Genomic DNA, 26,373 nt, shown 5'->3' on the forward strand with positions numbered 1-26,373 from the left:
AGGCTTCTCATTGCGGTGGCTTCTCTTGCTGTGGAGCACAGGCTGTAGGGTGCACGGGCTCAGTAGTTGTGGTACATGGGCTTAGTTGTCTGGAGGCATGTGGGATCGTCCCAGACCAGTGAACGAACCTGTTCCCTGCATTGGCAGGCAGATTCTTAACCACTGGACCTCTAGGGAAGCTCTGAATTTCAGTCTTTTTAAAGCCACTGTTGTTGGGGCTTTTGGTCACTTGCATCACAAGCTAAGCCTAATAATTATTTCATCATTGATATAGTCTTTGAAAGGACATAGCTTTAAAAAGGGACCTGGATATTTTAGGAGACAAAGTCAAGGCCCGAAGGGAATATGAATGCCTCACAAGAACTTATTTTAAAAATGCCATCCCGTCAAAATAAGGAAGCAAAACAACCAAGCCTATTGGTTTCCAATACAAAGCTGGCCAAGTTAAAGCCTTGATTTCACATTTTCACCAATGAAGAAGACATAGACAGTGTTAGCGTGCACAGGTTACTAATTTCTAAACTTCTGCATCATTCTGGACCATGGCAGTCTTGAATTGCTAAGAATCCTGATGAGAGTAATCATACTATAATAAGACCTCTCTTTAGACTAGATTTTGGGATCATTTGCAGTAGTGCAAGAATCATGCATATGTATATTTGATGTTTGTACTAAAACATGCATTTTAAAAATTAAGACTACTCACAGCATAATCCTACCACTTTGCATTTGCATCTTATTACTGAGAATTTAGTAATTATTAATGATTTGATAAGATTCAAAATAAGTTGGTGTTAAAAACTCTCCCCTCCCCCAACATATAAACTCCCCCTCCTGTTTATATGTTGTCCACAGTGCATTGCTGGCTCATCTCTTAGGGAATGAGAGTGTAGTGCCATTTTCACTGTAGTGCTAGGTATCAGGAGGTGTTAGTCTGGAGGCTGAGGTCAGTTGAAGTTACTTTGTCACATGAGTCTTCCCTTTATGTGTAGCTCTTAGCTAATCTTTGGCTTAAACATCTCTTTAAAAAATTTCATTTTTTATTAAAAATTTAAAAATTAAGGTATTTTGGCATGTAATATCGTATTAGATTTAGGTATACAGCATAATGACTTGATATTTGTATCTCTCATGAAAGGATTGCCAGAGTAAGTCTAGTTAACATTCATCACCGTACATAGTTACAGTTTTTTTTCTTATGATGAGAACTTTGAAGATTTACATGATTAGCAGCTCTAATATATGCAATATACCATTATTAACTACAATCACCATGCTGTATATTATATCCACATGACATTTATTTTGTAACTGAGGTCTGTGAACTTTTGACCCCATTAAACTCACCCCTCAGCCCCTGCCTGTGCCAACTACTGATCTGTTCCCTGTATCTGTGAGCTCAGTTGTTTTAAGAATCCACATACAACATCATGTAGTGAATGATTTCTGTTCGCTTTCAAGGCAAACCATTCAGTATCTCGGTAATCCAAGTCTATGCCCTGACCAGTAATGCTGAAGAAGCTGAAGTTGAATGGTTCTATGAAGACCTACAAGACCTTCTAGAACTAACACCCAAAAAGATGTCCTTTTCATTATAGGGGACTGGAATGCAGAAGTAGGAAGTCAAGAAACACCTGGAGTAACAGGCAGATCTGGCCTTGGAGTACAGAATGAAGCAGGGCAAAGGCTAGTAGAGTTTTGCCAAGAGGACACACTAGTTATAGCAAACACCCTCTTCCAACAACACAAGAGACGACTCTACACATGGACATCACCAGATGGTCAACACTGAAATCAGATTGATTATATTCTCTGCAGCCAAAGATGGAAAAGTTCTATACAGTCAGCAAAAACAAGACTGGGAGCTGACTGTGGCTCAGATCATGAACTCCTTATTGCCAAATTCAGACTGAAATTGAAGAAAGTGGAGAAAACCACTAGACCATTCAGGTATGACCTAAATCAAATCCCTAGCGATTATACAGTGGAATGAGAAAGATTTAAGGGACTAGATCTGATAGACAGAGTGCCTGATGAACTATGGATGGAGGTTGGTGACATTGTACAGGAGACAGGGATCAAGACCATCCCCAAGAAAAAGAAATGCAAAAAAGCAAAATGGCTGTCTGAGGAGGCCTTACAAATAGTTGTGAAAAGAAGAGAAGCAAAAAGCAAAGGAGAAAAGGAAAGATATATCCATTTGAGTACAGAGTTCCAAAGAATAGCAAGGAGAGATAAGAAAGCCTTCTTCAGAGATCAGTGCAAAGAAATAGAGGAAAACAATAGAATGGGAAAGACTAGTGATCTCTTCAAGAAAATTAGAGATACCAAGGGAACATTTCATTCAAGGATGGGCTCAATAAATGACAGAAATGGTATGGACCTAACAGAAGCAGAAGAGATTAAGAAGAGGTGGCAAGAATACATAGAAGAACTGTACAAAAAAGATCTTCATGACCCAGATAATCACGATGGTGTGATCACTGACCTAGAGCCAGACATCCTGGAATGTGAAGTCAAGTGGACCTTAGGAAGCATCACTATGAACAAAGCTAGTAGAGGTGATGGAATTCCAGTTGAGCTATTTCAAATCCTGAAAGATGATGCTGTGAAAGTGCTTCACTCAATATGCCAGCAAATTTGGAAAACTCAGCAGTGGCCACAGGACTGGAAAAGGTCAGTTTTCATTCCCATCGCAAAGAAAGGCAATCCCAAAGAATGCTCATACTGCCGCACAATTGCACTCATCTCACACGCTAGTAAAGTAAAGCTTAAAATTCTCCAAGCCAGGCTTTAGCAATACGTGAACCGTGAACTTCCAGATGTTCAAGCTGGTTTTAGAAACGGCAGAGGAATCAGAGATCAAATTGCCAACATCCGCTGGATCATTGAAAAAAGCAAGAGAGCTCCAGAAAAACATCTATTTCTGCCTTATTGACTATGCCAAAGCCTTTGACTGTGTGGATCACAACAAACTGTGGAAAATTCTTCAAGAGATGGGAATACCAGACCACCTGAACTGCCTCTTGAGAAACCTGTATGCAGGTCAGGAAGCAACAGTTAAAACTGGACATGGAACAACAGACTTGTTCCAAACTGGGAAAAGAGTATGTCAAGGCTGTATATTGTCCCCCTGCTAATTTAACTTCTATGCAGAGTACATCATGAGAAACGCTGGGCTGGATGAAGCACAAGCTGGAGTCAAGATTGCTGGGAGAAATATCAATAACCTCAGATATGCAGATGACACCACCCTTATGGCAGAAAGTGAAGAAGAACTAAAAATCCTCTTGATGAAAATGAAGGAGGAGAGTGAAAAAGTTGGCTTAAAACTCAACATTCAGAGAACTCAGTTCATGGCATCTGGTCCCATTACTTCATGGCAAATAGATGGGGAAACAGTGGAAACAGTGGCTGACTTAATTTTTCTGGGCTCTAAAATCACTGCAGATGGTGATTGTAGCCATGAAATTAAAAGATGCTTACTCCTTGGAAGGAATGTTATGACCAACCTAGACAGCATGTTAAAAAACAGAGACATTACTTAACAACAAAGGTCCATCTAGTCAAGGCTATGGTTTTTCCAGTGGTCATGTGTGGATGTGAGAGTTGGACTATAAAGAAAGCTGAGCACCTAAGAATTGACGCTTTTGAACTGTGGTGTTGGAGAAGACTCTTGAGAGTCCCTTGGACTGCAAGGAGATCCAACCAGTCCATCCTAAAGGAGATCAGTCCTGGGTGTTCATTGGGAGGACTGATTCTGAAGCTGAAACTCCAACACTTTGGCCACCTCATGTGAAGAGTTGACTCACTGGAAAAGACCCTGATGCTGTGAAGGATTGGAGGCAGGAGGAGAAGGGGACGACAGAGCTTGAGACAGTTGGATGGCATCACCAACTCAATGGACATGAGTTTGGGTAAACTCTGGGAGTTGGTGATGGACACGGAGGCCTGGCGTGCTGCAGTTCATGGGGTCCCAAAGAATCGGACATGACTGAGTGACTGAACTGAACTGAGTATTTGACTTATTTCACTTAGCATAATGTCCTCAAATTTCATCCATGCTGTTGCAAAATAACAAGATTCTCTTCTTTATTTATGTTTGAATAGTATTCCATTGGTTGTATCTACTATCTTTTCTTTATCCTTTCATCCACTGATGGGTACATAGATTGTTTCTGAAGCATCTCTCTTTTTTTTTTTCCATTTATTTTTATTAGTTGGAGGCTAATTACTTCACAACATTGCAGTGGGTTTTGTCATACATTGGCATGAATCAGCCATGGAATTACATGTATTCCCCATCCCGATCCCCCCTCCCACCTCCCTCTCCACCCGATTCCTTAGAGACTTCCCAGCGCACCAGGCCCGAGCACCTGTCTCATGCATCCCACCTGGGCTGGTGATCTGTTTCACTATAGATAATATACATGCTGTTCTCTCGAAACATCCCACCCTCGCCTTCTCCCACAGAGTCCAAAAGTCTGTTCTGTACATCTGTGTCTCTTTTTCTGTTTTGCATATAGGGTTATCATTACCATCTTTCTAAATTCCATATATATGTGTTAGTATGCTGTAATGATCTTTATCTTTCTGGCTTACTTCACTCTGTATAATGGGCTCCAGTTTCATCCATCTCATTAGAACTGATTCAAATGAATTCTTTTTTTTTTTTTTTTTTTAAAAAATATGGAACGCTTCACGAATTTGCGTGTCATCCTTGCGCAGGGGCCACGCTAATCTTCTCTGTATCGTTCCAATTTTAGTATATGTGCTGCCGAAGCGAGCACCAAATGAATTCTTTTTAATGGCTGAGTAATATTCCATGGTGTATATGTACCACAGCTTCCTTATCCATTCGTCTGCTGATGGGCATCTAGGTTGTGAAGCATCTCTTATTAAGGATATTCATTCGAAGTTATTTAAGCATTTGACGGGGTTGACTTTGATTCCCACTTCTCCTGTGAAGACTTTCTTTTCCTAGTACTCCAGCTACTAGTAGTTTAAAATGCCTTTCAGCAGCTGAATTTGGTACAGCTCACCTGGCCCTCAAACAGCATTTTATCTTATAAAAGTTTACTTTAAGGACTTTATTTTGCTTTATTATAGCCAATTCAGTGTCCTTCACATAGTAGGCACTTAGTAAATGCTTGTTTTTTTTATTACCCAGTGAGTGGCTCTGTTGGCTCAGAATGAGTATTGGGGTGGGCTGGGCTTAGCTGTAGTCATATCTCAAGTATACATTGAACCTAATTTTGTAGTGAGTGTTTTGAGCTTTGGACAGTTGACTTACCACAAGTTGGACATTCAGATAATCACTTACTAACTCAGTAAGGCAAATGGTTAATAACGGGTTGGTTAGTAAATGCTAGTGTTTTTTTTTTTTAAAGAAAAATGTAAATTAAGGAGGTTTAAATTAATAATACTTCTGAATACAAGGTAAACTATCATCTGTGTTTCATGCAAGCCTCCTGTTTTTTGTCTTAATTTATTCCTTATTATCCTATCCCCATTCCATTCCCTATGGGCAGTAATTCTAATATGTTTCTTATGTGTTTTCTTCTTTGTGTGTGTGTTGAAAAACTGTTATAAGGGTAACACTTGTATAGAACTTACCATGTGCTAGGTTCTGTTCTAAGCCCTCTACATGTTACTATTTAATTCTCACAACAACATTATGAGTTAAAAACCTTTATTGTGCCCATTGAGTGGAAGAAAGAATTGAGGCACAGGGTAACTTGCTTGAGGTCACTTAGCTACTAAGCAAAGAAGTTGGAATTTGAACCTAGGCAGTTTAGGTCTTAAATCATGCTTTTAATTATCAACCACACCACCAGAATGTGTACTGTGTTTATGTATATGTACTTTTAATTTATGTAAATGATATTGTATAAATGGCACTGTTATAAATCTCAATTTGTTTCTTATTTCACTCAGCACTTTGCCTTTAAGAAGAATCCATGTTGCTTTGTCCACTTATGATCTGTTCTTACAATGGCTGTACCCCAGGGTGAACATCTATCACATATTGCCTTTCCACTCTCCCAGTGATGATACTCCAATTTCCTCCCTCCACAAATTAAGACTGCAATGAACATCCTCCCTCCAGCCTTATCGGAGAATCTCTTAGGGATGTAAACAGTGATTTTCCTTTATGTACTAAATGTGTGCCTCCTATGAAACAGAAGCTGGTAAATTTAGAGCCCTTTTCTTTTTTTAAAAATAATTTATCTATTCAGTTTATCTTTGGCTGCTCTGAGTCTTTGTAGCTTGGGCAGGCTTCTAATTGCGGTGAGCTGGGGCTGCTCTTTGCTGTGGTGCACAGGCTTCTCATTGTGGTGGCCTCTCCCTGCAGAGCACTGGTTCTAGGCACATGGGCTTCAATAGTTGTGGCAAATAGGATCGGTAGTTGCAGTGAGAGTTTGGGTTGACACCTGTCTCCTCCACCAGCTAGGCTGGGAACTATAGGGACCGTGACAGCAACATGTACAAAGTGGAGCGGGAGCACAAGAAGAGGACTTTGAAGAAAATATTGATAATTACCTTGTCTACCTTGCTTTCCATGCCTACCTTGTTCAAAACACTTCCATATGTTATTTAATTTTATTCTTGTCTTTGAAAGTAGTTATCACTGTTTCCTTTTAACAGAAGTAGAAACCAAAGCTCAAGGACACTTGTCACTCAAAGTCACTTGAGTGCAGAAAAGATTTGAATACCTCTCTGGCTGACTCCAAAACCTGTGTCTATCTCAACTACTTGGAAGAGTGAAGAGGAGCTGGCATTTGGTTTGGATCATTAAGGATGAGCAGGCATTTCTAGGTGGACAGAATATGCAAACATTTTTCTTGGCGCCCTGACTTTTGGGTCTTTCCAAAGGACCATAATTTTTTTTCATTCATTGACATCAAATATGTTTACCCAGAATTTAGTCTGGCTGGATGCTAGAAATTCAAACGCTGAGAGGTAAGGTCCCTGTCTTCCAGGGGTTATAATGCCGTCGGACGTGTTGGCTATGTACATATATGCTACCCATAATTAGATAGGTAATGATAGTAGGTTGCTAAATTACATTCCACGAAAATGATACAGGTATCCAGTGAGTCCAGAGGAAGGAGCGATCACTGAGGGCTCCGTGGTCAGAGGCAGCACTGAGGAATAGGTGGGACTCAAATGTACATTGAAACAAAGAGGGTTTTGGGTTGGGCACTTGGATTAGGCATAGCAGTGTCATGTCTTATGCAAAAGTTGCACTTAAAAGAGGGACGTATAAGCATAAATTCATGGAAAATTAGATTTTACTCTTAAAACTTCCTTAAATAGATAACGAAGTGTAGGCTCTTGTACTGACTCTGTGGTATGCATGTACCTTCTGTCTTTAAGCTCAGCACAGTCACTTTTCCCTGCAGAGTTAGCACAGATTGCTCCTTCTTTGGACCACAGAGCCTCTTCCACCCCTCAAATTTCTATAGTTGGCTTGTGTTTGGGATGGTGTTGAACAAAAATAGCATCTCTTTAACCACTTTAACCACTATCTGCAAATTGTTGAGGCAAGATGCTTGTAATATTGAGAGTGAGGCAGCTGAAGGTTGCTGCTTGACAAGGAGATGGTCCTTTGTCTCTGTGACTGGCTGTTTGGTATTGCTAAACTCAATCTCAATTTCAAGGCCAAGTGAGCTGAAGGACAGAGAAGTGATCCCATCTATATTTCTGATGCCCATGCTAAGTTGATATAAGTATTGGGGAGCGAGTTGAGGTACTGGTGTTCAGTTTGAGGAGGAGGAGTAGTCAGCAGTGGGGTGAACTCCACTCAAAAGGAGGCATAATCTGTGTTATCTTGTGTGCCCTACAATGGGATGGAGGAATGACTAGAGTGGTGGGAAGACTGTATAAGACTGAATTCTCACAAGATTAACTTTCCTAAGATGTGACATTAGTGTAAACATGGAAAGGTGGGAATTCACATGGGTACGTAGGTCTGGATTTTCTGGAAGAAGAAGATTTGAGGAGAAATATAGATCAATTTGGAAAGGGACCAGATAGTGGAGGCCTGTACTGTTTGGGGTATGTGAAGGTGCCCTATTAACCATGATCTGCTCCCCATGGGGACTCCACAGTTCCTGACACACTCTTGGTTGACCTGAATGCTTAAACCTGTCAGGTTAAGAGGGCAACATCTTTGGAGTCATAGGGAAAATTTTTCTTTCTCTTCTTCTTCTTATTTTGTCTTGATCTGTAAAGTAGGAACTTCCACCTTGTAGAAGAATGGAAAATTTGGGAAGAAAGCCTCTGTCTTTTTTTCCAGCCCCTTGCTTGGCTGGGGAGAGGGTCATGGTGTGTCAAAGTTCAGCCTTTCCAGACTGTGAACTCTGCACGGAGACTCTGCTCTTTGGAGGGAAACCTGGGGTTCTGGTTGACAAGTCAGTTCTGTCAGAGGTCAAGACAATTCTCTAAGGCAGTCTTTTTTGGAAATAAAGTTGATCATTTCAGGTCTGCTGATCTAGGTCTAACTCCTCAGTAGATTCAGAACCCATCAGGAAAGAGATGTGATTGATTAGTATCATCCCTTAAATTCTAACATCCATGTCAGAGTAAAAAAAACATCCTAATTTTGAAATTCTTTGGAATTTTTTTCTTCTTCTCCCCTGTATTCTTCAGAAACATTTACCAGATGGAGTGACCATTGTGAACTTGGCACTTAAGTTAATTGCTTTGTCTTTTCTTTTGAATAACAATTGTTGGCTCCATACACAGTGTATAGGGCCACAGACAGCCCAAATATGTATGTGGCCACAAATATGACATTTTCATATTCTTGTGCTCAATATAATGAGTACATGAATCCTAGGGGCTATAAAAGACCCTGCAGATCATATGAACATACACATGGGCATGTGAGTGCACATTCATGTGTTCATATACCTAGCACGTGCACACAGACTGTCACATGTATGCACACGCACTACACACAAACATAGCCACATCACATGCATGAACTCTGAACACACATCCACATCACATGCATGGACACATATCATACACACCCACATACCACACACAATGCACACAAACAAGTTCATCATATATGCAGTCCCACGTCATACCTCCCGCATGTGTATACATAACACACGGATACATCCATGTACACACACATGCCACATGCACATGCCCTGACAAAATGCACACATACCACACATGTATCGTATACATACAAACCACACACACAAGCATTTCCCACTCCAACATACATGCATGGACACACACACACATATGTAGAGAGAGAGAGAGAATGAATATGTCAGGGAACCCTGGGGTTATATGTTTACACAGGTCCAGGCCGAGCCTCTGCATTCACTCAAAGACACACGCCCAGGCCCTGGGCAGCGGACCACCCCCTACCCCCAGGAAGCACTCCAACAAAGAAGCCCCTGCATCCGAGCCAGGCATCTTCGTTTCTCTTTGCCTTTGATTAAATCTCACAATAAAATGGCACACCAAGGGCATGACATTATAGTGTCATTAAAGCAAACATTTCACAAGGAGTGTTGCCCAAACTGATACACTTCTAATGTTTTTATTTTCCCTGACTCTTTGAGGCCAGCCGACAGGGGAAACTGACTGTTACCCGGGCTTGAGGAGGCCAGCTTCACCTGAGAGGCATGCTGGTCAGGTTACCCTAATCTCCTTAAGAAAAGATACAAGAGTTGAAGTGCTGGATGCGTATGCAATAAACAGGGCTCACAGGCTGAAACACAGACACCATACTTGACAGAATAACAAGGAGAAAGTTGATTTTCTAAAGTGCAGGAATACAGTTAAATTTTTTTTCCTTCATAATATATTTGCTTTCTGTAATGCTGGATTTCCATGATTTTCCCTTTAAACACCCACACTTGCATTGTGCACATGTGCGCGCACACACACACACACCCCTGGATATTTCTACTTCAGTTCTTTTTAAAGTCAAATCTGGAATGAATAGTTTGTTCAAAAGGAATCCTTTGCATGTGTCTATTCAGTGAATTTGGAGCTTTACAGGCCCAAGTGCTTTTGCTCAAAATGGCCACAGCTCAGATGAGACGTGACACTCCTGTTAATGTCATTAACAAGCAGAACACCAGCATCTACAAAGCTCAGAGCGAAGAAATGGTACCCAGGAGAACCACATGAGGCCAGATAAACGTGAGGTGATTGACTGTTTTCATCACCACCTCCACAGTGTGTTGGAGCTCATTTGGATGGGGCTGCCTTGCGCCAGTGGGGAGGGGGCAGTCAAACAATCCTGCCACGGTTTCCATTGTTCTCAAAGACACACCATCTGCAGGAACAAGCCCCAGGTCACATCGTTTGTCCTGAAGAAACTCCTGATAAATATTTCTTTTTACAAAGAACCTCTTCTTTGATTCGCTGTAATAGAGCTTTTCCTTCTAAATATACATCCTTACACATCAAACGCCCGAGATGAGAAATTCATTGTCATTTGCAAAGAATAGTGTCTCTTTGTGACTTGTAGTCTGTTGAACTGCATGTTATGAAGTCTCTTTGAGGGTTCTGATGGCAACTAGAATATTCTGCCTCTTGTGGCAAACGTGTTTGAACGCATAACGTGGGGTGTGGGCTGGGGTGACCAGGACATTCTCCCAGACTGACCAGACAGTTGCTGGGTTTTACAAGACCAGGAAGCTTCCTCTCATTTATCCTGTTTTAGTGGAAATGAGAGTGATATCAAGTGACCAGCTGTTCCTAGGGTGGGTTCTAGAAACCCCTGTCCTTGTCATCCAGGCTGGATTTACAAACAGCTGTCTTCTGTTTGACTTTCTAAAATCAAAAGTATGGGTAGGACCATAGAAACGACAGCATAGCATTAGATGGGGAGCCGTCTCGAAATGTTTGAAGTGGCTAAGCGTGTGTTCTTGCATGCTAAGTTGCTTCAGTTGTATCTTGACTCTTTGAGACCCCATGGACTGTATAGCCCACCAGACTCCTCTGCCCATGTCCTCTTCTCCAGGCCAGAATACTGGAATGGGTTGCCATGCTCTCCTCCAGGGGATCTTCCCAACGCAGGGATTGAACCCTCATCTCTTGCATCTCCTGTGTTGGCAGGTGGATTCTTTACCATGGAGCCACCTGGGAAGCCCCTATTATCAATGGTCTTCTGCCCAAACTAGCACAATGCTCAGAACAACTAGGTGCTTAATAGTAATCAGAGCTAACATTTATTGAGAGTTTGTCAAGACATGCCTGGCACAGAGGGCTTTATATAATATCAACTCATTTAATGCTCACAACGCCATGAAGCAGGTAATGTGATTACCACCTCCATTTCACAGATGAAAAAACTGAAGCTCTGAGCCCTTAAGTTACATGTCCAAAATCATGCAGGAGTAAATTGTAGAGTCTGGACTGTAGCTACGTTATCTGCCCTGTACCCTGTCAGAGCCTGTATCCTGTTTCAGTTCCTGATATATTAGAGTAGCTGCAATGTGAGTCTTCTTGAATATGGAATTGGAACTGGGGATAAGACACTGTTGTAAAAACCCTAACACTATGTGATCTTGGTGTTCTGGGCAGGTGCTGAGAGTTGAACAGCAGGAATGAAGAGCCTGCAGTCTGGGAAGTTGGTGACCCTTCTTCTGATACATGTGGTAGAATTTTTAGTAAACTGTTGCCTGTGACAACCTTGGAAGTGAGACCACATGTCTCCCAAGCCTGGTCCTCCAGGGGAAGTGGTTGAAAAAGGTCAGAACAGTGAAGTGTGTTGGCTGCTTCTTGACATTTTTAGCAAACTTCTGTAAGAAATAAATCTGGCCAGTTTGTAAGCAAAGATGAAAGGTAATTAAGCTGTGTGAAGGGAGGCCTTGCCTTCTCTGCCTGTGGCCTGCAGCCTAAATTGACTGAGGGTCAGATCACGTGAGGCCCTTCAGGACTGAAACAGCCATTTGCTTCTGTACTCCAAGGAGCAGATAATAAGATGCAGCTCAAGCTCTTTGCAGGAGTCTCCTGTTTCTTTTTTTTTTCATGGCTCTTGTAGTAGTTGTATATGGAAAGGTCCAGATACATTAATGCTGAGGTTTGGAAAATTATAGTCATGGCTGCTACATGCCAGCTCCTTGCAGAAGTGCTTTATAAACCTACTTTTAAAAAAAAAAACAAAACAAAACAAAACAAAACAAAAAAAACCTACTTTTTTTTTTTTAATACATTTATTTGGTATTTATCACATACCAGATACAGTAGTAAGCATTTAATGTGGATTGTCTCATTTAATATGAAATATCTATATTAAACAAGCATTTAATATCTCATTTAATTATCTCCTGATGACAGTTTTAAAACTAGCACTATTATGATGCCATTTTGAGGATGTGGAACCTGAAACTACGGATAATTAGGCTAGGACATTTGGACTAGAAAGAGGTAGAAATAGGAGAGGAGTCCTTCAGTCTGACCATAGGTCTGGGTTTTAACTCTACACCATAACACTGTGTAAAACCCCAAGCTGATTTATGAAATCATTGAGGTGTGTTTGCCAGAAATAATGTTTGCATTTATTGTTGTCAGTCGCCCGAGGCACTGTCAGTCCTAATTATTTTGAATTAAATTCTCTTTTTGAGGTTTGTCGGACCTAACTTTATAAAACTGCTTTACCTCATTCTTCATGATCACATCTGAGGTAAGTCTTCTTGAAAGTTGAAAGTTAAGTCGCTCAGTTGTGTCCGACTCTTTGCGACCCCATGGACTGTAGCCTACCAGGATCCTCTGTCCATGGGATTTTCCAGGCAAGAATACTGGAGTGGGTGGCCATTTCCTTCTCCAGGGGATCCTCCAGACCCAGGAATCGAACCCGGGTCTCCTGCATTGTAGGCAGACACTTTACTGTCTGTGCTGCCAGGGAAGTCCAAGGAGTCGCTTATACCAAGGAGTGAGAAGTAAGTCTTCTTACTCCTGTTTTATTGATGAGACTGATGCTCAGTAAAGGTAAATAACCTGCCCTGGATCAGGGTGTTTTAAATGGTGGAGCTGGGATTTGAACTCAGGTCAGAGTGAGCTCAAAATCTAGGCTTTTCTCCCAATGCTGGAATTGAGGCGTCCCTTCTGGAGCAAGACCGTGGGGTCCTGGGGCCATGCTCCCATGTGAAGCACTGTCTTGGTGGCTGTGGCCTGAGAGGCAGTCCTTTCAGACGCCCTTTCTTTTCTTTCAGACTTTAAACTTCTTATTTTGTATTGCGGTCAGCCAACTAACAACGCTGTGGTGGTGTCAGGTGAACAGAGAAGGGATCAGCCATCCATACACATGTCTCCACTCTCCCCCAAGCCCCTCTCCCATCCAGGCTGGCACGTAACATTGAGTAGAGTTCCATGTGCTATGTAATAGGTCCTTGTTGGTTATCCATTTGGAATATAGCAATGTGTACATAATCTTCCCAAAGTACCCTAACTATCCCATCCCCCAGCAACCATAAGTTCTTTTTCTATGAGTCTCTTTCTGTTTTGTCAGTAAGTTTATTTGTATCATTTCTTTTTAGAATCCACATATGAGGGATGTCATACAATATTTCTCCTCTGTCTGACTTACTTCACTCAGTATGGCACTGTCTAGGTCCATCCATGTTGCTTCAAATTGCATTATTTCATTCTTTCTAATGGCTGAGTAATATTCCATCGCATGTATGTACCACACCTCCTTTACCCATTCCTCTGTCGATGGACACTTAGTTGCTTCCGTGTCTTGGCTGTTGTAAACAGTGCTGGAATGAACTTTGGGGCGCACGCATCCTTTCAGTCCATGGTTTCTCTGGGTGTGTGTTGGGCACCTTTCTCTGAGGGCTCGGTGGTGGGCTCTCGTCTGGGCCGGGCCGTGAGCTGTTGGCACTGCCACCTGCTGAAGGTGCCAGAGCTGGGAGGTGCAAGCACAGCGGGGCTCGTTGCAGGAGGGATGTCCGGCGTGGGCAGGTGCCAGCCGGGGTGGGACAAGTGAAATGCAACAGAGGGCATCAGTCCTGTTTCCACACTATCTGGTCATCAAGGTAAATGTACTTGATCATCCCTGGGACAAAGCCACACCTGTCTGCAGCCAGTGTTTATGGTCAACTGTGTGTCAAGTTCTGTTCTAAGCAGGCTTTGTGGATTATCACACTTGAGTCTTCACAACGCTGAAACTGGTACTATTGCTACACATTTTATTGACGCAGAAGCTGAAGCAGAGCTAGTGATGAGGGAAGTCAGAATAGTTATCCAGGCAGTACTGCTCCTAACTGTTATGCTACAACCTCATTATGCATTCACTGTGTGACAGAATTCCTCAGTCCCCAGTCCTCAGGAGGGATTCCCTGGTGGCTTAGACGGGAAAGCATCTGCCTGCAATGTTGGAGACCTGGGTTCGATCCCTGGGTCAGGAAAATCCCCTGGAGAAGGAAATGGCAACCCACTCCAGTACTCTTGCCTGGAAAATCCCATGGGCAGAGGAGCCTGGTGGGCTATAGTCCATGGGGTCGCGAAGAGTTGGACACGACTTCCCTTTCGCTTTCAATCCTCAGGAGGCAGTAGTTGTGCACTTACGATCGTCAGGCCTTTTTGTGCAGCATCCTCCCAAACCTCACAGCAGTACCGCTGCTCCTGACTCTCTCAGGTTGCTCCCCAGTGGAAGTTCTCATGCCGGGAGTCATCTGAGCCCACAGAATGAGACTGAGTTTGGTTCAGAAGAAAAGTAGTGTTCTATTCTTCGATCAAAAAATGGGAGAAGTGCACGCTCAGGCTGTAGACTAGCTGCTCTTTATAGGGCTCTCGCCAGCCAGGAGCGGGCAGAGCCCCTGCTGGTCGGGTGCAGGTGTGCTGCTCCGGTTCCGGACCGCACACCCGGCACAGTGCCCTGCACGTGTCTGGCCCCTGCCGTCTTGGATCGAGCGTCGTGTGCGGAGCTTCTGTGCATGGTCTGGGAGCTGAGGTGGCAGCACAGCCATTTTGCACTGGAAGCTCTGGTCTTGCCGGGGGCAAGACCTCTGCATGTGGCAGCCTGTGAGCAAATGAACCCAGACTAAGCACAAAGGGAAGAAAAGGTTAGACTTATTGCTCAGGTTCTATTTTTATTTCCTAGAAAATAATAGACTTTGCCCAGTGACACTAGCAGGTAGCTAGTATTATAATTTCCCATTTCAGAGATGGGGAAACCTAGGTCCAGAGAGGATAAAAGAGTGTTGTTTGAATGCTACGACTGGGTTTCAAATCCACATCTTTCAGGCTTCCAGTCTACTTTTAAAGCACAGCATCTGCCTCAGATTTTCCATGCACTGATCTGTGCCTGAAAAATATTTTAGGCCATTAGTAATAGCTGAAATAATGCAAAGTTTAAATGTATACATTGATTCACATAGTAAGAACTCCTAATTTTAGTTTGCTGAGGCAATTTGCTGCCTCAGAATATTTACATCTATAACTCTACTTCTCTAGAAACAATGAAATAACCTCTTGATGTGGGTAATTAACAGAACCATAAAACATTCCCACAAATGGCATCTGCAGAAACAAGGTGAAATGAAGAGCTGTCGTTTGAGCCAACCCCATTTGAAACTCATTTCAAAACATTTAACCAAGGGGAGATAAGGGAGGAATGCGTGGCTGTTGGTTGCAGGATCATTTAACTAACAGCAGTGTGCTTCCAAATTAAACCTTCCATTTAGAAATGCTGAGTGTGTGTGTGTGTGTGTGCGGGTGCCTACACACATGGGTCTGAGCAGCTCTCTGGTTAGGTGAGCAAGTTGTATTAATTATGTGGCAGTAGTTTTTAAAACTCTCTTAAAGAAGGCAGTTTGTCTTCCCTGATCTTATAACCATTGCTCATTAGGGACTTCTGTGCTGTAAAGAATAATTATAAGCTGTGATCTTGGGTATATCTTTCAGCCTCTCTGGGCCATGGTTTCTTAACTTTTGAGAATGGATTCCTGCAAACTTGTGAGGGAGATAGACAAGTACCCAGGTAAAGTATGACAGAGTACTTTTAGATGTATGCCTAGAACCCCACCAGAATGGCTAAAATGAAACAGATAATACCAAGAATTGGTGAGGATGTGGAGCAGAGGAAACTCCCATACACTGCTGGTGGGCATGTAAGTCAGTACAGCCACTAGTGGAAAGCTGCGTAGATCGTGTATGCCTCCTGCCACCAGGCACATACCAACAGAAATGTGCATAGATGTCCAACCAACAGACTTGCACAAGAATGTGTGTAGTAGCACATAGCCCCCAAATGGAAATAAGACTGATATCATCTGTGATAAATTGGAATGATGTATCACAGTATATTCACTCAATAGGTTACTGTACAGCAATGAGAAAGCATGAACTCCAACAACATGGATAAACCTTACAAAAACAACATTGACCCAAAGAAGCCAGACACTAAAGAATATGTATTGTATGAGTCTATTAGTGGAAAGTCCCCAGATAGGCAAAACTAATCTCAATATTAGAAGTCAGAATAATAATGACTATCAGAGACCTCAGTGCTAGAGGTGGCGATGGTCCCTGGAAGGGGAATGGGGGGGCTTCTGACATTTGAATAGCATTTTATTTCTTGATCTGGGTGCTGTTTCCTTAGGCATGTTCACTTTGTGAAAGTTTATTGAGATGGAATTTTATGCTTTGTGCTTGCCTGTAGGGTATGCTTCAAGATAACAGTCACAGGATACTATGTGGTTACTGAAGATAGACATTTAATCCAGAACTGAGATAACCAGGGATGGCTCCCTGTGAGAGGTGGTTCTCAATCTTTATCTTTACCTTTGCTATATGTAATTCTTTTGGGTGTGTATGTATTTATTTATTCTTCCAGTTTTATTGAGTATAATTGACACACAGTGCTGTATAAATTTAAGGTACATATAGCTTTGATGCTTTGCCATAAATACACAGGAATCTGTTCAGTGTGGAACTATTTCCACTGATCTGGATTTCAGTTTTTATTTCATATGTTAGTATCACAGTTTGAAAATTAGAATTGACATTAGGTTAAACGTCTAATCATCACTCTTCATTTTAAAACTTTACTCATCCTCAACTTTCCTTCTATTTGTTCATCTGTATGAACTTCAGATAATCTTGTGGTATATAAATCACAGAAATGGTATTAGTTGGGTAAGGAATAGATACCTTGACAATAGTTTTATCATCTAGGAGCAGGGATGGCATCTCCACTGCTCATCCCATTTAAATTACATTTTCTTCTTACAGGATGCTTTTGATAAATGCTACTTCATCCCTTGGGGCTATCTAAGACTGACCAATTGCCTCGGACCATTGCAGAGGCAAAATATCATGGTGAAAAATGAATGAATTTTTTTATCTTTATAATCAGGAGAGATGGAAATATCAAGACAGGGGACATCTTCAGTTAAGGAGAAAAATCTTGTGAGAAGAATGTCTGGCCTAGGGATAAATCACCCGTCAAGAGAATGGTGGAATTCTTCTGCAAATTTCCAAGGTGAACTATAAAAGACAGACGAGAGACTTCAGAACGGGGGAAGAGGACCCCTTTCACTGAGCCTGCATTATCTGCCTGCCTGTTTTTTCTACCTCTAGAGTTATTTAGTGATTTTTGCCCTAAGAGCTGAAGATAGGATCATGGTGCTGGTGGACTGAGTTCCCATATGTCTCAGTATCAGTGCCTGGTCAGGATACTCCTCGTGAACCTAATCCATGAGACCAGATAGATTTTCAAGGGGCATATCTACTCTGAGGGTCACACTAGTGGCACAAATTGATGCAAACAAAGTGGAGGGACTCTCGAGTCTAGTGGCTGATACCGTCTCGTAAATGATAACCCTTCTTGTGTGAGGAGCACTGTGCGATGGACAGAGCTAGTCTTTAGCCATTATCTCATTTCACAGCAGCCCTCTGTCCCAAGCACCCTAATTCTTGGTCAATAATCCTTTGAGGTAGAGAGCAAGAGCCAGGGCAAGGCCTAGTGCATCATTCTGCAATCAAGAAAATGAACTCAGAGAGGTTAAAAAACTTGATGGGACCCACTCCAGTGTTCTTGCCTGGAGAATCCCAGGGACGGCGGAGCCTGGTGGGCTACCGTTTATGGGGCCGCACAGAGTCGGACACGATTGAAGTGACTTAGCAGCAGCAAGTAAGTCAAACAGAGAAAGACAAATATGATTTATATGTGGAATCTAAAAAATGATACCAATAAACTTATTTACAAAACAAACAAACAAAAAAAACTTGATGGATTCCATTGGCAGTACATGGCAGAGCAGAGGTTAGAACCCAGCTTTGTCTGAGTCCAAAGCCAATGCCTTTTTTCTCTATATTGTAGAGCATATCAGTTTGTCTCTTGTTTCAAGACTCCAGGCAGTTTTCTGCTGTGAAGAACAACATAACTTAAAAAGTGATCATCCTTGTTTGTGTTAGTACCAAAGGCAGCATTAAAAACCATCTGATATATAGTCATTCTAGTTTATAGTCTGAAATTAAAACTGTAAAGTAATTTCCTCTCCCAGCTTTCAGGGCAGTTTCTTGCTGTGACTAATATTAGTGGGCTTTCAACATTATCATTGAAGTAGGGAAATTTGGAAATCAAGTAGTGACTCATTGTAAGTGAGCAAGAGATGAAATAATGCTGTGATGTGTCATCGTTGTCAGAGGGCTCAGGAAGTCTAGATTCCAAAATGAGTTGTTTTCTCCATATATTGAGCTCATTTTCCCCAGGTGGTACATACTGCTTATGTCTGGAACCAGGAAGCCCAGACCCGAGGGAGTGGAAGTGGCTGGGTTGGTCTTGGTCATACCCTACTAACTTGTCCCCAAGAACAGGGATCAGGAAACCACAGCCCTTATGCTACATGTGGTCCACCCTGTTTTCATAAATAAAGTTTCACTGTTACATAGACTAGTCATATGTTTACTGTTGTCTATGGCTGCTTCCTCATTACAACACAGAGTTTATAGTTGCCAGAGAGACTGTATGGCAGAAAATACCGACTATCTGGCCCTTAACAGAAGAATTTGCCAACCACGCTCAAGATTCTTTGGCAAATGCAGTCATTAAAACACTTGCTTTAAAAAAGGATTGAAAGGGAGGGAACATATGTATACTTATAGCTAATGTACAGTAGAAACTAACACAATATCATAAAGCAATTATACTCCAATTTAAAATAAATTTAAAAAAAGGGTTTGTCACATTTATATCAACTTTTGAGAATTGGAAAACAAGCAAGTTATCATAAAAGGGTGCATCACAGAATGCATCAGACGGATTAAAACTTTGGTGAAAACTCAGACTTTGACTGCTCCAGGTTAATTTTTTCCTTGTGGGCAGTTTTTTTTGGTTGTTGTTGTTCTTGGCAGGGCTCTCTCTCAGGATCTGTCTGGACGTAAAACTGCTCAATAAGATTCCTCTCAATATGTTTCAGAGCCATCTATCATGCACTCTTAAAAGGGTTATTATTGGTTTATCTTAATTACCAGAGTCATCTACCAAAAAAGGAAGTGTGTTTTTGCTGGTTGTAGCTTTTATGTGTATGGAAGTTTACAAAATCATTAAAAATCCCCCCCCCCCTTTTTTTTCTTACAAAGCTGAAGTGAGTGACAGAATGAGATTGGAATTTCGTAATTGATTTAGAAAGCTGGTCTCAGGATGAGCTACACAGTCTTCAATGGGAATCTGGCCTCTAGAGGCGGACAGCTCCCTCTAAACGCAGCCGTATTGGATTCTGGAAATAGGTAGCAACTATATCATGTTTATTTTTTTCTGCTTTGTAGAAATGTGCTCATTATCAAAAAAGCCTCTGGCTGAATGCATCCAAACATTTATTGCAATGAAGAAAGAACCAATAACTAAATACAGAAATGAGAATAATGGGCCAAAAGTCCATATAAGGCTGTTGGAATTTAAATTTGAGCTTTGGCTTGAATGCCCCCTCTCCTAGGCCTGGCAGGGGAATTAGCTCTCTTTTCTTGAAGGGTAATTTAGCTGTCAGCCTTTCCTCCTCACACTTCACTGTTTCTTTTCTATTCGACTTTTTAATTTCTTGCTATGAGTAAATCATCTTTTTTTTTTAAAACATAATTCGTCTTTGTAGGGTTTAACTTTTGCTTTGCTTATATCTCACAGATGCTTAGTTGCTTTGATTGCTGTTTTTCCCAAACTTAATGAACCCACTTAAGACAAATGTGGAAAGTTAAAAGAGAAATCAGAACCCACGGTAAGGTACCCCCTGCCCCTTCTACCCCATCTCATATAGCCCAATATGGAACATCACAAATCTGTGGAGATGAAGAGGCAGTAGAAAAAGTATTTTGGTGATGAAATACATTCAAGATGCAAGTGACAAATGACCAGAAGAACATAGTGTGATCAGTACGAGACCCTACCTTCAAGGCTTTGTTGAAGGAACAAACTTATAAAAAAAGCAGATCCCAAGCCTGGGCATGAGTGATGCCACTAAATAAACTGATAGCTGAAGTGACTTAAAGAGGAAGCTTGATCCAGTGTTCAAATATGAGGGGAAGAACAGTCGCTGCATTGGCAGTTGGTGAGTGAGGGAAGAGGTGGGGAAGCAGGCAGAGAACGAAATTCTGCAAGCATTAGCAATTTATGAAATACCCACAGAGTGTGAGTGCATAACAAAAATAGACAGACAGCTGAGCGAATTGCTGAACATCCTGTCTAGGTATGCGGGCAGAGGGCAGGAACCACCTTTCCTTAGCCTTACAGACCCAGGCAAAGACAGCTTGCAACTTTTGCAAATTGAGGCGCCATGGGGATGGGTGGGGGGAAGGATAGCAACTAAGGCTGGGAGGAAATTTGGAAAGAGATATTTGGAATTTGTTGAGCTACCTGAGAATATGGAGGCTTGGATGCATGCCTTTTTTTTAAATATATAAAATCTATTGAAGTATAGTTGACTTACAAGGTTTCAGGTGCCTAGAAGGTGATTCAGTTATACACATACCCATGCAGATATTAATTTTGAAATTATTTTCCATCATAGGTTATTACAAGATATTGACTATGGTTCCCTATGCTATACAGTAAACCTTTGTTGCTTGTTCCATATCTAGCTTTCAATTAGAAATCTAGCATTCTATTCATGCTAAGTCAAACAAGTGGACTCAAAATGTCATAAATTTTTTATTTAGGCAAAAATCCATGTTTTCTAAAATATGTATGCATATTATTTATATGTATACAAAAGCTTTTCTACTATACTTGATAAAGACTTGAGAGAGAACATCAAAAAAATAAAGAGATGGAGAAACTGGAGAACATAAACTAAATGAAATGGGAGCACCAAATATGAAATAGAAAAAGTGAAACAAACAAGATAAAAGGAAAAGATCATCATATAGTCTAGTTGTTTTTAAACATGACTTCTCATTAGAAACATATCTGGAGCTCTGGAGATTAAAAACAATACCTGAGCATTTGTATTTTTCAAAAAATTGCAAGATAATTCTGATATGCATCTGGATTTAAAAAAATGACTATAGGTTTTTCTATTAGATCCTAGTTTTGGTGATACAGAGTTTTCTTATTTTTCTGCTAACCAATCATGAAACAATGATATTAAGTGAGTAATAGTTACATAATCACAATAGTAAAAGATGTTTATCATTTTTTACAATCAATAGCCAGACAAAAAATAAAAGATAATTACAACTGCAAGCCATAATGGGAACATGATTAACTTAATAGTATAAAATAATTACATACAATTTGGCAGGGGGGTCAAGCAGAGTGATGCGGTAAGTGGAAGTGCATATGTTTTCATCCACCCAGCCAGTCTGTGTTTTTTGGCTGGTGCATTTAATCCATTTACATTTAAGATAATGTAATATGTATGATCTTATTACTGTTTTCTTAATTGTTTTGCATTTATTTTCTGTAGGTCTTTTCCTTCTCTTGTGTTTCCTGCCTGGAGAAGTTCCTTTAGCATTTGTTGTAAAGCTGGTTTGGTGGTGCTGAATTCTCTTCAGTTCAGTTCAGTCGCTCAGTCATGTCCGACTCTTTGCAGCCCCATGGACTGCAGCACACCAGGTTTCCCTGTCCATCACCAACTGCTGGACTTACTCAGACTCATTTCCATCGAGTCAGAGATGCCATCCAACCATCTCATCCTCTGTCATCCCCTTCTCCTGCCTGCAATCTTTCCCAGCATCAGGGTCTTTTCAAATGAGTCAGCTCTTTGTATCAGGTGGCCAAAGTATTGGAGCTTCAGCTTCAGTATCAGTCCTTTCAAGGAATATTCAGGACTGATCTCTTTTAGGATTGACTGGTTGGATCTCCTTGCAGTCCAAGGGACTCTCAAGAGTCTTCTCCAACACCACAGTTCAAAAGCATCAATTCTTCCGTGCTCAGCTTTCTTCACAGTCCAACTCTCACAACCATACATGACCACTGGAAAAACCATAGCCTTGACCAGATGGACCTTTGTTGGCAAAGTAATGTCTCTGCTTTTTAATATGCTATCTAGGTTTGTCATAGCTTTTCTTACAAGGAGCAAGCGTCTTTTAATTTCATGGCTGCACTCACCATGTGCAGTGATTTTGGAGCTCAAGAAAATAAAGTTTGTCACTGTTTCCATTGTTTCCCCGTCTGTTTGCCATGAAGTGATGGGACCAGATGCCATGATCTTAGTTTTATGAATGTTGAGTTTTTTTTTTTTTTTTTTTGAATGTTGAGTTTTAAGTCAGCTTTTTCACTCTCCTCTTTTACTTTCATCAAGAGGCTCTTCAGTTCCTTTTAGCTTTCTGCCATTAAGGGTATGTATCATCCATATATCTGAGATTATTGATATTTCTCCCGACAATCTTGATTCTAGCTTGTGCTTCATTCAGCCTAGTGTTTCACGTGATGTACTCTGCATATAAGTTAAATAAGCAGGGTGACAATATACAGCCTTGACATACTCCTTTCCCAATTTGGAATCAGTCCATTTTTCCATATCTGGTTCTAAGTGCTGCTTCTTGACCTGCATACAGATTTCTCAGGAGGCAGGTAAGGTGATCTGGTATTCCCATCTCTTTAAGAATTTTCCACAGTTTGCTGTGATCCACACAGTCAGAGGCTTTGGCATAGTCAATAAAGCAGAAGTATAAGCTTTTGATTTCTCCATCAGATCTGAAGGAGAGTCTTACTGGGTAGAGTATTCTTGGCTGTAGTTTCTTCCCTTTCATCACTTTAAATATATCATGCAATGCCCTCTGGCTTGTAGAGTTTCTGCTGAGGAATCAGCTGATAGCCTGATGGGAGTTCCCTTGTATGTTATTTGTCATTTTCCCTTTGTTGCTTTTAATATTTTATCTCTGTCTTTAATTTCTGTCAGTTTAATTACTATGTGTCTTGGTGTGTTCCTCCTTGGGTTTATCCTTCCTGGGAGTCTCTGAGCTTCCTGGACTTGGTTGACTGTTTCCTTTCCTATGTTCAGGAAGTCTTCAGCTATTATCTCTTCAAATATTTTCTCAGGTCCTTTCTCTCTCTTCTTCTGGGATCCCTGTAATGCTAATGTTGATACATTTAATGTTGTCCCAGAGGTCTCTTAGGCTGTCTTCATTTCTTTTCATTCTTTTTTCTATATCCTGTTCTGTGGCAGTGATTTCCGCTATTCTGTCCTCCAGGTCATTTATCTGTTCTTCTGCCTCAGTTATTCTGCTATTGATTCCTTCTAGTGTACTATTCATCTCTGTTTGTTTGTTCTTTAGTTCTTCGGTAAACATTTCTTGCATCTTCTCAACCTTTGCCTCCATTCTTTTCCTGAGATCCTAGATCATCTTCACTATCATTATTCTGAATTCTTTCCCTAAGAGGTTGCCTATCTCCATTTCATTTAGTTGTTTTTCTGGGATTTTATCTTGTTTCTTCATCTGGGACATAACTTTTGACTTTTTCATCATGATTAACTTTCTTTAATATGGTTTTTGTTTTAGTCGCTATGAGACTGTGCTTCTTCTTGCTTCATCTGTCCGCCCTCTGATGGAGCAGGCTAAGAGACTTGTGTAAGCTTCTTGATGGCAGGACTGGTGAGGAAAAAACTGGATCTTGCTCTGGTGGGCAGGGCCTTGCTCAATAAAGCTTTAATTCGGTTATCTGCTGATAGGTGTGGTAAGACTCCCTCCCTGTTAGTTGTTTGGAGTGAGGTGACCCAGTCCTCAGGTCTACAGGTTCTATGGTAGGGTTAATGGTGAACTCCAAGAGGGTTTATGCCAAGGGGGACCTTCCAGTCAGTCTCCTGTGAGAAAAGTTCAGTCTCCTGTGGGGTCACTGCTCCTCTCCTCTGGGTCTTGGTGCGTGCAAAATTTTGTTTGTGCCCTCCAAGACTGGAGTCTGTTTTCCTTAGTCCTCTGGAAGTCCTATAATCAAATCCTGCTGGCCCACAAGGCCAGATTCCCTGGGGATTCCCAGTCCCTTTGCATCCCCAGGCTGGGAAGCCTGAGGTGGGGTTCAAAACTTTCACAATAATGTGAGAACTTCTTTGGTATTATTGTTCTCCTGTCTGTGGATCACCCACCTGGCAGGTATGGGATTTGACTTGATCGTGATTGTACCCCTCCTACCATCTCGCTGGGAGTTCTTTGTTTTTAGACATGGGGTATCTTCTTTTGGTGAGTTCCAGCATCCTCCTGTCGATGGTTGTTCAACTGCTAGTTGCAATTTTGGTGCTCTCCTCTTTGGTGTAGGAGATGAGGGCATATCCTTCTACTCCTCCATCTTCCACACACACCTTTGCATGCCCTTTTCAGACCACACCTAATTTATTATTGCCTGGAACAGTCCAGGGATCTGCCTGTCTGTAAGCCCTGTGGTGTGACCAGGCTCAGGCACTATGTCACTATTTCGGGGACAAGTAGCTCAGGATCTCAAGTGTCACAGCTTCCCCCTGTGCCCCAAGTTGTTCTTTCATCCTTGTACTCCCTGTCCTGCCAGCACTGTGCCCAGTATATATTTGATGTTGGAAATAATGTGTTGAATGACCAAATGTTTTAGGAGGAAATGACAGGTAGTAAGCCCCAGACAGAGTCAGGTACAAATTTTGGTTGTACTACTCTACTATAGGCAAGTTACTTACGCTCTCTGACCTTCAGTTTTCCCATCTATATAATGGTACCAGTCTTATAGTGTTGTGAAGATTAAATGCAAGAGTGTTTACAGCATTCCCAGTATGGTCTCTGGGGTATAAAAGGCATCCAATAAATGATAAACATTGTTAGATTGTAAAACATCACACCTCCAGGGTGTTTGCAATTAAACAGAGCATTTTAAAAGGAAATAATTCTACTCTTGGTGTTGAAGGAAATGAGGTAAGAGGAAAGGTCTGTGGGTTGGTAGAGAGTTAGATGTGGAGCTTGAATTGGGTTAGAGCAGATAGTTTGGGATCAAGAAAGTGAATTCCAAGGTGAAACTGGAGTCCTGCTCTGAAGCAGTGGGATGTGCCTACAGTTAAACAAGCCATGTTAAATCAAGGAGGATGGCTCTGGGCTAGTCTTTCAAGCTAACAAAATCTTGGTTTCTTCACCTATAAGTGAGGGAGTTGGACTGTTATGTAGTCTTTATCATCTCATGGTTCTTGGATAAACTTAAATTGAGATAGATTTTAGAAGTTATATTAATAAGTCTAACAGACCAATGACAGGACTAGAATTGGAATTCTGTCTTCACACCCCCAGATCTAGCACTGGGTGCAAAGGATATTTCATTCCTTGTGCAGTGTTCACGTAATTAGCTTAAAAGTGTTTGGGGGAAGATGTGGTATGAGCTAAGAATCCTTTTCTCTTAACTAACTTGCTGCTTTCCAAGACATGCATTACCATTAGATTGATGGAAAAAATATTGCTTCTGCCCTCATGGTCCTCAGGCTCAGAAATTCACTGGAATTCAGTCTTGAGAAAGACAATGCCCCATGGTGTGTATGCCATCACATACAGGAAATAATACAATCATTAAAAAATAATCATCTTGAATTTTTGATGGCTCTCTGCTTGTTTGCAATTTTATTATTCATAGGTGTTAGCTTTGCAATTACAAAACATGTTGTTGGTATTTTGGAGCAAATTCTGACATCAAATTTGGTTTGCCAATAGATGGGATGAACACGTCAAGAAAAATAGACGGCGATGACAAGGGATAAAATCCCATTTGGTTTCTATAGCTAATAATCTTGTTCACAGCACAAGATATTTGAACACCATAATATGATTTCCACATTAAAAGCACGTTCCAGTCTATTCAAAAATTAAGTAAATAGAGCAGAGGCATACAGTTCTTTTAATCCACCAGTGTCACAAATTTAATGGTTTTAGCAGCTTAAGGAAAACAGGGATTGTTGTAAAACTTCACATTTGAATGTGTTGTTGCCTCTAACGATGATTGCTTGT

At 41.3% G+C, this 26,373-nt stretch overlaps 1 protein-coding gene and 1 non-coding gene across 9 annotated transcripts in view; one reads left to right on the forward strand and one right to left on the reverse strand.

Annotated features, from left to right (window-relative positions):
* Positions 1-26,373, forward strand: part of LOC122680657 (HIV Tat-specific factor 1-like) — a 326,826-nt gene that overhangs the window by 131,775 nt on the left and 168,678 nt on the right. The window lies entirely within an intron of this gene.
* Positions 4,684-4,790, reverse strand: LOC122680948. Its single transcript, XR_006336856.1, has one exon. It is a non-coding gene; the product is annotated as a U6 spliceosomal RNA (small nuclear RNA).

Source organism: Cervus elaphus, chromosome 22 (assembly GCF_910594005.1).
Source record: "Cervus elaphus chromosome 22, mCerEla1.1, whole genome shotgun sequence".
In the NCBI taxonomy this organism is placed as follows: Eukaryota; Metazoa; Chordata; class Mammalia; order Artiodactyla; family Cervidae; genus Cervus; species Cervus elaphus.